This window comes from Oryza glaberrima, chromosome 1 (genome assembly GCF_000147395.1).
Source record: "Oryza glaberrima chromosome 1, OglaRS2, whole genome shotgun sequence".
In the NCBI taxonomy this organism is placed as follows: Eukaryota; Viridiplantae; Streptophyta; class Magnoliopsida; order Poales; family Poaceae; genus Oryza; species Oryza glaberrima.
The window spans coordinates 18,397,175-18,411,686 of NC_068326.1; the positions used below are offsets into that span (position 1 = coordinate 18,397,175).

At 46.6% G+C, this 14,512-nt stretch overlaps 1 pseudogene; it reads left to right on the forward strand.

Moving 5' to 3' along the window:
- The first annotated feature begins 10,655 nt into the window (after nucleotides 1–10,655).
- Nucleotides 10,656–13,082, forward strand: LOC127760299 (G-type lectin S-receptor-like serine/threonine-protein kinase SD2-5; annotated as a pseudogene).
- Nucleotides 13,083–14,512: the final 1,430 nt, after the last annotated feature.

Sequence of the window (14,512 nt, forward strand, 5' to 3'; positions counted from 1 at the left end):
AAAAATACCTACGAACAAGAAGATGTCAAGGCCCTCCGTGTTAGGGTTAAAAATAAGAAATTTTGGAATCCAATACTGAGTCACACGACTAGTAGAACCAGTAGGTACAAAAGCACGAACAAAATCAGAATCATTCTTACCTGGCAACTTACCTTGATGCTTCACAAAAGTCCGATTTGTATTACGTGCAAAATCGCGCGGAGGCCGGTCTGACCGCCGCTGTCCCTGCGGTCTAACCGGGCCCTGGCTGCCGGTCTGACCGCCGGTTCAATTGCAGTCTAACCGTGCCCTTCGAACAAAAACCCGATTTTTGCCACCGTCGTTTTGCAAAAGCAATTTCTCTTTCCTTTTTCTGTTTTTGGGCAAGTCAAAAACAAAAACCAACCAAGTGTCCATCTTTTCCACAAAAAGAACATGTACTTCTCACGACAAATTTGTGAAGTAGATGGTTTTGAAATCGATGATTTTGCAACAACAGACTTTTTTTCTTGAACCATTGAAGAAAGAGAAGCCAACATCCTAGCAGATTTAAAAACGATTTTCATTGGTTTAGGTTTTGTTGAAGCTTCACCTTTTTCAGTTATGCTCAAAACAGAAGGTTGGTGATTTGCAAAATAGGCATTATTTTGAAAACCTACACCACGATTGTACGTGCTCACTTTTGATTGATCCAAAATCATGTTAAGTTTCTTTTTACCATCGGAAAACTTTTCCAAAGAATTTTTCAAATAAGACACTTTTTTTGTCAAATTTTCACAATTTTCACAATCAACCAAAACACCTTTGTTTTTGCGACACTTAGAACAAGAAAGCACTTCATCAGATTTCACAATGTTTTCCATATGCTCAACACGTCCTAAAGCATCTTTCAATTTCATCTCATTTAGAAAACACTTTGAGCAATTTTGAGAAATAAAAACATCCTCGTTTTGTTTAGCCCTTTTTGCACATGAAACATTGAACAAAGAACTTGCACAAAAAGCAACTTTGTACTTTTTCAAAACGTTCTTTGTCAAAACCAACTCATCAACAATACAAGCATGCAAAGCAAATCCAAGAGCAAAAGAAGACTCCAATTTTTTAGAATTTTCAATCTCAGATTCCAATTTCAAGCAATTAACAGAATTGGCATCTCGTAAAGCATTAATTTCAGAAAATAAAATTTGACAAGATTTACATTCATCATCATTAGGAATCAAAGATTATAATCTATTAATTTCAGCATTTAGAATCTCAATAGCGTGATCCTTCTTGTCAGGGTTGCGGGTTAGGTATACCCTTTACCCTTCGATATATGTCACGTATCGGTATGGCATGCCCACGCGCATACGGATACTCACTGCATACACTAAGAAAATCCTTCATGGAGTTTACGGACGAAAAGAGTCCTACTCGGACAAGACTGGGTCGTCAATGTATCATGTAGGGTCTGATGTCTCCGAGTTCTACTTGGAAACCGCCTGACCTGCGATATAAAAGGGACCTCCCGGGGAGGACCTAAGGCATCGAATCTCAGAGCCAACACAACCCCCCCAGCCTACGAAGTCGGAGCCTGCAGGAGCCAAATCGCCGGGGATCTAGTCGAACCAACTCGACTACGATCTCGCCAGATCCATCGAGTTCCATTGTTCCCTTTGTAACCTGTATTTTCCATCATATAATCCCACATCAACTGGATTAGGGCTTTTACCTATCAAGGGGCCTGAACCAGTATAATCTTCGTCTTTTGTTTGCTTGATATTGTATTACGTGGACCCTTGTACCAACGTACCCCAATACCCTCTATATCCGGTCTACGGGTATCACCCGTCGACAGTGGCGTGCCAGGTAGGGGCACAGTTGTCTCCTCCTTCCTGCTCGGTGAAGTTGTGAGAAACAAAGACGATGTCGGCTGCATTGCGAAATGGGTAGTCGAGCTGAACCAGTTTGATGTCCACTTTGTGCCACGAACAGCCATCAAGTCCCACGAGCAGCCATGAAGTCCACTTTGTGCCATGGACTATGCCTGATAACAAATCAGACAACCAAGTCGACAACGAAACGTGGACAATGGCGTTTGATGGTGCACTCAACATCCAAGGAGCAGGGGTAAGATTTATCTTGACGTCTCCTTCCGGAGATCAATTCAAGCATGCAATCTACCTCAACTTTAGGGCGACCAATAACACAGCCGAATACGAGGGACTACTCGCTGGGATAAGAGCTGCAGCCGCACTTGGGGTCAAGCGACTAATCGTGAAAGGAGACTCCGAGCTAGTCGTGAACTAGGTGTACAAAGATTATAAATGCTCTATCCCCGAGTTATCCAAGTATCTCATAGAAGTCAGGAAGCTAGAGAAAAAGTTCGATGGGATCGAGGTCCGACACGTCTACCGCAAGGACAACATCGAGCCAGATGACCTAGTACGACGTGCGTCCAGACGAGAACCGCTCTAGCCCGGCACTCTTCTGGACATCCTGACGAAGCCATCAGTAAAAGAGGTTAGCGGCGAAGTTAGCCCGGCCGCCCCTGACATTAGCTCGAAGGCCACAAAGGCAGAACACGCCGTTGCCGATATCGAGACCACAAATGACTGGCGCATCCCACTATTCAAATTCATCAACAGCGAGGAGTTGCCCGAGGACGATACCGAGGCCAAGAAAATAACCCGTAAAGCAAAAATCTACTGTATGGTCGGCAACGATCTATACAAGAAAGCGCCAAACGGGGTACTTCTCAAATGCGTCTCGTCCAACGACGGTAGACACCTCCTCCTTGATATACATGAAGGCATCTGTGGGTCGCACACTGCCGATCGGACATTGGTCGAGAAAGCTTTTCGACAAGGGTTTTTCTGGCCAACTACCCTCAAGGATGCATGCGACATGGTCCAGCGATGTGAAGCCTGTCAATTCAACAGTAAACACACAAAGCTACCCGCGCAAGCGCTCCAGACTATCCCTCTTACTTGGCTATTCTCGTGCTGGGGGCTAGATATACTCGAGCCATTCCCACGAGGACAGGGCGGCTACAGGTTCCTATTCGTGGCGGTCGACAAATTCACTAAGTCGATCGAAGCAGTACCCACGGGGGAAATCAAGGCTGACAACGCCATCAAATTCATCAAGGGGATATTTTGCAGATACGGGCTACCGCACCGCATCATAACCGACAACGGCTCCCAGTTCATCAGCGCCGATTTTCAGGATTACTGCATCGGGCTGGGAGTCAAGATATGCTTCACCTCGGTCTCTCACCCTCAAAGCAACGGACAAGTCAAGAGGGCAAACGGCATAGTACTACAAGGGATCAAAACCCGTGTCTATGACAGGCTCATGTCACACGACAAAAAATGGGTCGAAGAACTCCCATCAGTACTATGGGCCGTACGCACCACACCGACAATGTCTAACAAGGAAACACCCTTCTTCCTCGTGTACGGTTCCGAGGCCATGCTCCCTAGCGAGCTACGACATCAGATTACACGAGTACAGAAGTACTCCGACGAGGATCAGGAGGAGCAGCGAAACATCGATGTGAATCTACTCGAGGAACATCGCGAACGAGTTGCCGTCCGAGCAGCCAATTATCAACAGGCCCTCCGCCGTTACCACGAGAAGCGCATCCGAGCACGCATACTTTCGATCGGCGACTACGTCCTCTGACGGGTTCAAAGCCAAGCAGGGCGAAACAAGCTCTCACCCAAATGGGAAGGACCTTACACGATCACTCAAGTCTTGCGACCAGGCGCATTCAAAATTGCAGACGACGATGGTCGCGAGTTGACAAATTCTTGGAACATTGACCAACTACGTAAATTCTATGTATGAGTCAATATCATCCATACCTGTAAGACACCTTACAGCATCAATAAAGCCTATTCGTAGGCCCATATTACAATCAAAGTGTTCCTGCCCGATGATCCCTTACCCAGATGACACTTAGCGTTGAAACCTATCCTTATGTCCCTTTACGCCGTCTTGACAAGGCCTCCGAGGAACGTAGGAACGTAAGGGATCTTCGGCTGGGGACGCCCAGAGCCGATAAGGCCTTGTCAGATCCTATAGAGACGAAAGACCATGTAAGACCTGGTCGTGTAAGAGTTCTCGCCGTGCGTATTAACCAAGCTATGTAATTGGAAATTAACTTTCCAACTTCACGGCTGGGGGCTAGGATTAGTGCTTATTCAACCAAGGCAGGTCAAAGGTCCAAGAGCCTTATCCTCCGAGAAAACTCCTCCGACGACAAGGCTGGGGGCTAGGGAGAGTGTACGACTCAAACGACCGACTAAAGTCGTGAACTGAGGACACACTCTTACACACGATATCCGGAGTAAGAAAGATTTTCTAAAGATGGATTTCTTTTCTATTTCACAAAATACTCCTTACAATTCTTACACAAATCTAAGGCCATATTAAACTTTTCCCTAAGATATCTATCACCGGGTACAAAGACTACCAGGAAGGCCAAATCCAGTCCATAGATTGGAAGACCTTCTCCGCCAACGGCGCCATCGACTTCGCCAAGTGGTCTATCTCCGCCGGAGTCCTCCGAGAACGAGCAAAACCTTCGCGGAGAAAATCGATGTCCTGTCGCGGGCGATGATCTTGTAGGCAGGCCAACACGTGCCCCCCGGCATATCGGCTCGATTGACGACACTCCTGCTTCAAGGCTTCATCGATGCGCTTGCCGACGCCTTCGAGCTGAGCATAGGCCCCGTTCAGCCACAAGATGTATCCGGCCGCTGACTCCTTGGGATCCCCACGGGGTACTCGAAGCTCTCTACAGACCTTGGCCATGGATATGCAGCAACTCTTCAAGTACGAGTTGAACCACACCTCACGACCTCGGAGCGTTTCCACAGCTTGCTCCTTCTTTACTGCCAGCATTGTTCTCTCGAGTTCGCTACTTCAAATTTCGTCTTCCAATATTGGATACAACGATCTTGCCCAGCAAGAGCACTCTCGAGATCTGTTCAATGTGGGAGCAACTAAGTCAAGCTTCACTTCTCTTTCGAGAACACGGCCGATCTGGTCGGAGGAGCAAAAAGGGACGAACGGACCACTAACCTAAAGAAGTCGTCGCCATCTCTGTCCCCGCGGCCAAGATCTGGTCTACATTGTCCGGCGACGCATGTGGTTCAAACGCAAGAGCCGGAATGATCGCCAGTGACTCAGGCTGCCCATGCTGTTGGACATCCTCGTCATCAACATCTCTACAAGGGACAAAAAGTACTCAAGATCAAAATGCAGGAGAAAGCTAGGATAATGACTACACGCACAAAGGCGGTTGAAACCCATTGAAGTTTTACACAGCATATCTAAGGAGTACAAGAGATCCTACTCTTCAAAAAGGGGGAGAACAGATTCCCCCAGGTCACCGACTTCTTCCATCACCTCCTTATGCGTGCCGCTAGCCGCTCCCTGATCCAAGATCTCGCGTAGATCGAGTTCAGGATGCGCCCGCCTCACACACGCAAGGACGTGGCACGCCCCGGTGTAGATCCCGTTGGACGTCTCCTCTCCGATCCTGGCCGCATGCTTGGAGGGAATCTCCTCCATCGCCGCTATCAGCTCCGCTAGAGAAGATATCAGTGAGAACTCATCGGGATTCGCCGGGATGGTAGACTTGATGCTGCACTCCCCGGCGAGCTGGTGCAGACCAGTATAGGTGACTCGCAACAAGCCACGGATTTTCGACAAATTGTTCCCGAGCTCCGACATGCGGTGCTCGAGCCCCTGGTGCTCGAGCCCCTGCTGTTGTCGCTCGTTGCCGGCCACCAACTCCCTCATCTTCTTGAGGTCTTCACGAGCTTCCACCAACTCGTGTGCCAGCCGGTCGGCGCGCTCGTTTGCCGACGCCACCGCTGACCTCGCCTTCGCGATCTCGCGACCAATGCCGCGAGCACCAGCTTCGAGGAGACGCCCCATTTCGACCTGGAGCTCCTCCCAGGTGAGGACGGCAGCCGGTGGACCACGACCAGCCGCGGGATCGCTGGCTGGGCCGCTTGGTGTCACCTCGCGGCTCCCGGGCGCAAGCACGACATCCGTCGAGGCTACAGCGGGAGACGCGCCGGAAGTCCCTCCGGACTAGTCCTGCACCGCCTTCGCCCGCGCCGCCCTATGAGACAGCTATGGTTCAGACAACGCTCGAACAAAATCACGAAAACTTAAACTCATCCACTTACTTCTCGCCAAGTTTCACAAGTCGCTGTCGTCGTGGAGGCGGGGGAGACGCGTCCGAGGCCTAGAGAACAGTTGATGCGAAGTAAGGCGAAATTGTTCTGGCTGTATGATCAGACAACAGGATAGCTTACCTAGGGGGTGGATGCCTTGCGATGATGTCCGCGTACAGAGGAGAACTTCCTCCCCTTTGCTAGAACATTGCCACCACTCGTGGTAGCAGCAACAGCAGCATCAGACGCCTCCTTGGCGACCTTCTCTTTCAATGACGCCGCCACCTGATGGTCCGCGAGCGGCCGATGATGTTAGTCAGAGGAAGAGCCTACGCTTTATAAAGTCACAAAACGATCTCGGAAGAAAAATGCAGAATGACTACTAAGTACACTTACATTGATGGCGGCATCGCATTCGGCCACCCCCTTCTCGCAAAGGGGAACGGGGACATTACTCGCCGTTGTCGGGCCACTGATCATCACCTGGCCGACACGACGTCCCACGGCTTCGCTGCTCAGACCTGTGAATCGAGAACCAAATTTCGATGAGCCAGGAGGAACGCGCACACAAGCATATCAGAATAAATGCGAGAAAGATACCCTGAGGAGAAACCCGGGTCGCGTCCTCTGGTCCAGAATAGTCAAAGGCTGGGTGGGCTCGAGCCTGGAGCGGCTGGATCCATCTACCAATGAAGTCAGCAGCGACTTCATACCCCAACAAACCTCACACTCGGAGATCGTCGACGACATCGATGAACGACTGAAGAGAGGGGGTCAAAGGGGGTTTTGCGGTCCAAGACGAAATCCTATCTGGTTGTTCCTCAGGAACAACGAAAACCGCAGAGAATGTAGTCCTCGATCACAACCATGCGACCTAAGACAGGCTGGGGTTCAGTACCTCATGCTTCCCTTTCCATGGTTCCACGACTGGGAAGGGCGCCATCCTCCTAAAGCTTCTTCAGCGACGCGCTGGTGGAGGATGATTTGCCGAGATCCATCGCCGATCAAAGATCACCGGAGAAAGGGCTGAGGTCGACGAGCTAGGGTTTTTTTGTGGGAGCGGAGAAGACGAAGAACGTTTGCAGGCGGGAGGTTTCCTTCACAATAGGCTAACTTCAAAATGGATCCCTAACATTCCTTTAAATAGGTGCACTACCGACGGTGCGAATTCCAAGGAAAGGAGAGAGATGGCCGCCGGAAATTTCTAGGTCCGTTACGCGCGGCAGTTTTTTTGGACTTCAGTTTAAATTCACTCGTGACCGTTGGGCTTCACATGGTCTTCTCGACTACGTCCTGTCTCCACGGTTCTCGCACCGGGAACGACAACAGCCTCGACACGAGAAGCCGCGAATGGTTACACGAGTTCATTTAAGCAGAAGTCGGGGGCTACTGACAGGGTTGCGGGTTAGGTATACCCTTTACCCTTCGATATACGTCACATATCGGTATGGCATGCCCACGCGCATACGGATACTCACTACATACACTAAGAAAATCATTCACGGAGTTTACGGACGAAAAGAGTCCTACTCGGACAAGACTGGGTCGTCAATGTATCATGTAGGGTCTGATGTCTCCGAGTTCTACTTGGAAACTGCCTGACCTGCGATATAAAAGGGACCTCCCGGGGAGGACCTAAGGCATCGAATCTCAGAGCCAACACAACCCCTACAGCCTACGAAGTCGGAGCCTGCAGGAGCCAAATCACCGGGGATCTAGTCGAACCAATTCGACTACGATCTCGCCGGATCCATCGAGTTCCATTGTTCCCTTTGTAACTTGTATTTTCTATCATATAATCCCACATCAACTGGATTAGAGCTTTTACCTATCAAGGGGCCTGAACCAGTATAATATTCGTCTTTTGTTTGCTTGATGTCGTATTACGTGGACCCTTGTACCAACGTACCCCAATACCCTCTATATCCGGTCTACGGGTATCACCCGTCGACACTTCTCATCAAGCATATTAGAATATGTTTGAAGTTTCTTAGCAAATTTGAAAGCAGCATGTTCTAATTGATCATAACTAAGCTTTTCTTCACTATCACTATCAGATTCATCCACATCAGAACTTGCATTACGAGCAATAAACGCTAAATCAACAACTTGCTTACCTTTGCTTTTGCTCTCGTCTTCACTTTCCGAATCAATGTCACTTGCACAAACTTGATTATCTCTTTTCCTGTTTCTCACATTATTCAAAGCTAGAGAAAACTTGTTAGTAAGCAAAGCCAAGTCCTCCTCTGAGATTTTCTCAAGTTGATCATTGGACATGGCCATTAAAGCGGGCAAAGCAAACATTGACAAAGAATCCAAATAAGAACTCGATGAAGAAACCAAGTGTTCCATCTTTTCTTTCCAAACATGAAAATCAATTCCATCAAAAACATACGGCTTGGTTGAAATTGTTTTAGCCATTAGAAAAACTCAAGATCAGTAAAGATCGAAAAGAGCAAACGTGGCTCTGATACCACTTGTAGGATCGTAAAGGGCCTTTCCCACCCTAAAAGCTAGCCATTGAGGTGAGGGGCTCCCCCACTTATATCTTTGGTGCTTTGCCCTTCCACAACCAATGTGGGACTATTCAACAATCTCCCCTTTCACACATTGGTGTCCCTCAGCCCTTCATCGCCCCTTCACCGTATACGGGCCCCACCAGCCCACAGTCCATCAGGTATACAGGCCCCACAAGCACCCACGGTCCATCAAAGCCTTGAGTTGGCTGCGGCTGCGGTTGTGGAGAAAAAGGAAATTGAGGGATTGAGTCCTATTGGAAATAGGAGTTCTACACCTACTTTGAGTAGGGGTTTTTGTGGTATAAATAGAGAGGGAGGGTGAGGCCTCCCGGTATCGGTTTTATAGAGACTAGAGTTGAGAGAATGTTAGGGTATCGAGTTTAGTTTGAGATTTTGGTGAGGAGTGTTGTTGGTGCACTTTGCAAACACTAGTTGATGCAATAAATTCGAAAAGTTACAATCTACATCTTCGAGTTTGTCATCTACCGGTGTTTCTGGGTCCCGACGGTCTAACCGCAGGTGTGCACGCGGTCTGACCGATGGGATAGCGGTGGTCTAACCGCTGGTGTCAGGGCGGTCTGACCAGCGAGGTGTTGGCGGTCCGACCGGCAGCAGGCGGGCGGTGTGACCAGCGGCGACAGGGCTTCGACGTCTACTCCGTTCGAGGGTAATCTTTAGGTTTTTCCTACCATTTCACCCCCTACAGATTTGTTGTATTAGATTATATCGTATGATCTTTGTTTTATTTGGGACGGAACTCGCTCCCTCCCTCCTACAGATTTCCCTCCTACGGATTTGTTGTATTAGATTATATCGTATGATCTTTGTTTTATTTGGGACGGAACTCGCTCCCTCCCTCCTAAGTCCCACCAACAAGCAATCAATTGAGATTATCTTTGCTTTTTTCGGCGTGTGGTTGGATAGCTCTTGCCGGTGGGGAGCTCGACGACGGGGAAGCTACCGTGTGAAGTGTAGGATCGTAAAGGATCTTTCCCACCCAAAAGCTAGCCATTAAAGTGAGGGACTCCCTCACTTATATCTTAGGTCCTTTGCCCTTCCACAATTAATGTGACACTATTCAACATGAAGGCTGCCAAGCCGCCCAGAGAATGTCAGGAGTCTGCCCTCCGCCTCCTCCAGTCGTCAGGGCAGCAAGGACATCATCGCCTAGCCCTTAACTTCAAAGGATATGGTTAGAAAAAAGACATAAAAACTTGATTCCTACATTGTGTCTTGGAGCGATAGTTCCTCCACAAACAAATTAATCATGAAAAAGACAAACAGTAGGGTAACATGTGGACTGCAGATTCGTCAACAGTGAGCAAAAATGTTGCGCTTGATCAGAGACTGAAACAATAGAACATAGATAATTGAACCTCGTTTGTTCAAAGCAAGGCGGCTGAATTATTCTCTGATATTGACTTTTCTTAGTGGGAGGTACCAAATATCTATTTGGCTCTCTTTTTCCCTTGTAGGAAAGCGAAGTTCTATCATTGACCGGGAAAATATTTACTAGTACTAGTATATTTCCTGTGATAGTCGTCAGTCATAGTCAGGTTCAAAAACATGGCCACTGAATGGAGTAGTTTGTCCTCTTAAATTTCTGAACGAGTACTGCGAAACATGGCCGGGCAGTGTTCAGAGTGGTTAAGAGGAGATTCTTGAGGACACCAAGAAACCACATTTCTGTTCTCACTTATTCTCCATATCAATCTTTCATATGGTATGTCCTGACTTTCCCCTTTCTTTCCCAACTTAGATTTGTATTCTCTTATCTTAACTATGATCTCTGCTACTATATTCTGCACGTCAGTTGTTATAAATGGAATATATTGTGCAAACAGGTGCGGAGTGCTCTCCCTTTTTTTTACATCAAAATACTCATGGTGTTCTTTCGCTGATCTCACCAGGACCCGGAAAAAGGTTCTTCTTGATTGGCCGTCATAATATTCTACTGCAAATCCTTTAAGCATGAATCAACTGTCTTTGTTGGTGGCCATCCTTTGCATGATTGGCTTCCAGTTCGTTCAGACTGTATTTGCCCAAAGTGCAGCTCCCCCAAATATATGGAGAATGTGTGATTTGACAAGACTAACATTTCACGACATGAACTCAAGCATTCTCTATGTCCTCAGCAACACTAGTGACCCATATGGAACCTACTTCGGCTTCTACACTGAAGATGGGAATGCATTTGTTCTCTCTGTCTTGTTTCTTCATCTGAACACCGTAATCTGGTCTGCGAACCCTGACAACCCTGTCAGTTATGGTGCCATATTAAACTTCACCAGAGATGGTGATTTACTCCTTTATGACAGCAATGGCAGCATTGTCTGGTCAACGGACACAAAAGGCAAGCAGGTGGCATCCATGCGCCTCGATATTGTGGGAAATCTTATGTTGTCGGACAAGATGAACACCTCTGTCTGGCAGTCATTTGATCACCCAACAGATACTCTGATGTTGGGACAATCACTCTGTTTTGGAAAGAGCCTGAGTGCAAAGCCATCAGCTGAAAAATGGGAATCATCTCGAATTTATCTTTCTGCAGGTTTGGGAGGACTACAGTATTCTTTCGAACCATCTGCCTATAGAAAGTTGTTCCAACCAACCATTATTGGCAATTCAACATCAACTTGTTACAGTTTTGTCAATGGAAGCCTCGGGTTCCCAAATCAGATCATCGCACTGCCGCCAGCAAGGTCATTTCAATTGATGCGGTTAGAGTCCGATGGGCATTTGAGGCTTTATGACTCAACGCGGCCAGTGTTTGATGTATTAAGCACTGTAATGGACTATTGTGATTACCCCTTAGCCTGTGGTGATTATGGGATTTGCAGCAATGGACAATGTTCCTGTCCTAGTTTGAGCTATTTTGGATAAAAAATGAACGGCATCCAGAAGCTGGGTGCATACCATTGACCACCATCTCCTGCGACAATCAGCGCGACCATCAGTTGCAACCACTCAATAATGTTACTTATCCCAGAGGCACCATATTCCAGTTATTAGCTACCACAGGTCAATCAGAAAACGTCTGCAAGTCATCTTGCCTAAGGGATTGCTCTTGTAGAGTTGCTCTTTTCCAGAATGATGGTTACGTTGATAGCGGTTCCTGTTTGTTGTTGTCAGAGAAGAAGTTAATTCTACTAGTAGAAGGTTCACAATACAACTTTTCAGCATTTATCAAGGTACAAGGTGATCGATCAGAGAAAATGAAGATAAGAGCTGCAGTCGGCAGTGTTACTGCATTTGTTTCTCTAGTTTCAGTCTTAATCTATGCTGTCGTATGGAGAAAAAAGAAGAAAGTGGATGAAGAGAACTTAATTTTCATACCTGGGGCACCAAAAAGGTTCTCCTACGACGAGCTTAAGGTAGCTACCAGAAAGTTTTCAGTGAAACTTGGATCGGGTGGTTTTGGGTCTGTCTTCAAAGGGAAGATAGTCAAGGAAACTATTGCAGTTAAACGGTTGGAAGGTGTTGAGCAAGGAATGGAGGAGTTTTTAGCAGAGGTCAAGACGATCGGCAGGATTCATCACCTCAATCTCGTCAGCTTGATAGGATTTTGCTCAGAGAAATCACACAGGCTCCTCGTCTACGAATACATGAGCAATGGTTCATTGGATAAATGGATCTTCCAAACCAGTCCAGTTTTCACGCTTTCTTGTAAAACTAGACGCAACATTATCATGGCCATTGCAAGGGGCTTGTCCTACCTCCATGAGGAATGCCAAGAAAAGATAGCCCATCTGGACATCAAGCCACAGAACATTCTGCTTGACGACAAGTTTCATGCAAAGCTCTCAGATTTTGGACTGTCAAAACTGATAAACAGGGACCAGAGCAAAATAATGACTCGAATGCGTGGAACCCGTGGGTATCTAGCACCTGAATGGCTAGGATCAAAAATCACCGAGAAGGCTGACACCTACAGCTTTGGGATCGTCATGATTGAGATCATCTGCGGCCGAAAGAATTTGGACGAATCACAACCTGAAGAGTGCATTCATCTCATAAGCCTGCTCCAAGAAAAGGCAAATTCTGGTCAGTTATTTGATTTAGTGGATGGTGGCAGCGACGATATGCAATTTCATATGGAGGAGGTCATGGAAATGATGAAGCTTGCAATGTGGTGCTTACAGGTTGATAGCACTAGAAGACCCTTGATGTCAATAGTCGCCAAGATTTTGGAAGGTGCAATGAGTATGGAGAACATGCCTGAGTACAATTTTGTCCCTAATTATGCGTCAAACCATGCCAATAGTACTATTGTGGGTTCAAACTCTTCTTCTAAGCCTTCTGACTCGCATTTATCAGGACCTAGGTAATATAATTGTCTAATTTTGATTTACACACCAGACTGTAATAGCTTCTGATACTCCTCTATTTCTTTTCTCTGGTGCCAGTTTTCAGTACTTGAGTATTCTCTTGTCATAACTCACTTTGTGTGCTAATGATATTCTGGGACCAAACCAAGCTACTTGCTGTAAAATTGATCAATGCTTGTTGCAAATAAGAATCTTTAGAATTAAAGGCATGGACAGTAGTAGCTATCCTTTCTTTTCTCTGGTGCCAGTATTCCGTACTTGAGCTACTCTCTCTGTGCATCTTCTTTGATCTTGTAATTCTTCATGAACAAGCTTAGGTGAACAAAACTAGCATAAACTCCTTGCCATAAAAAAAACACTACTCAGGTTATGTCCCAAGAGTAATATTACTTCCTTCCGGCTTGCGCTATAGAGTCTGATTGGTTCTCCAATAGGTGATTATATACTAAATTACTTATTAGTGATAGAAAAGAATTTATGGGTAACTTTAATATACGTGTCCCTAGCTAATATATGCTGAAAAGAGAATACGTTGAAAATACCTAAAATTAACTCTGAAGTTAACTTTTAAAATTTAAATTTTGATTAATTCGTCGTAGGGCAACAAATCTAAATCGGTGAGCCACATCACCTAAATAACAAGAACCTTAGGATGATAGTGGGAATAAAACTGGACCGTCGATCATTAATTTGGATTGGACATACACCAATCAACTATCAGGATAGTTCCAGATGAAAGGTCATATATAACTTCAAATGCTAATCAAAGTAGCAGAAAAAAAGGCAAAAGGGATAAAAAAAAAACGATCTCCTATAGAAACAAGAAGAAGCAACAGAGCCGATCCAAATCCCCCAATCTCCAGCACAATGCGCATCAACAGCAGAACAAGGCTCTCTTGCATCATCGCGACACACCAACTCCATCGCATCTCCACGCGCCACCGTATAAGCGTCGCCAATAGCCCAGCACCATCGCCATCTCCACGCGTAGTCACCACCATCGTCCCTATCAGCAGGGGAAGAACAAACTCCAACACAAACGCAACAACCCTGTCAAGAACATCGCCAAGTCTAACCCCTAATCAATCATTTTCTCCTATTCCTGATCTGCAACGCCGCCGGACGTCGGCAACATAACTTCCTCCTCCACTACGGTCGGACCCTCTAAGTCCCCACCAGCGTTATCGTGGATGAGAGTAAGGGCTTCCCGGCGATTGACTGGATGAAAAGTTTATCCAGAGTCCTAGTACCAAAGGACTCATTGCACACTAAGCGATGAATCCGCACCGATAAAAATATATCTCACTTAAATAAACTAATTAAAAAAAATAAACTCGAACATACTGTGATTAAAGAAGCATCCACCAAGGTACATGTGAAAGAAGGCCGACAATGTCGGCTTCCTTTAGAACTCTGTTCGAAAAATGCCGACACTCCGGCACTCCTCCATAAAATTCTCTGAGAAACTCCAATATTTCGAGGCACTCCTTCCGGAGCTTTCCCTCACTCT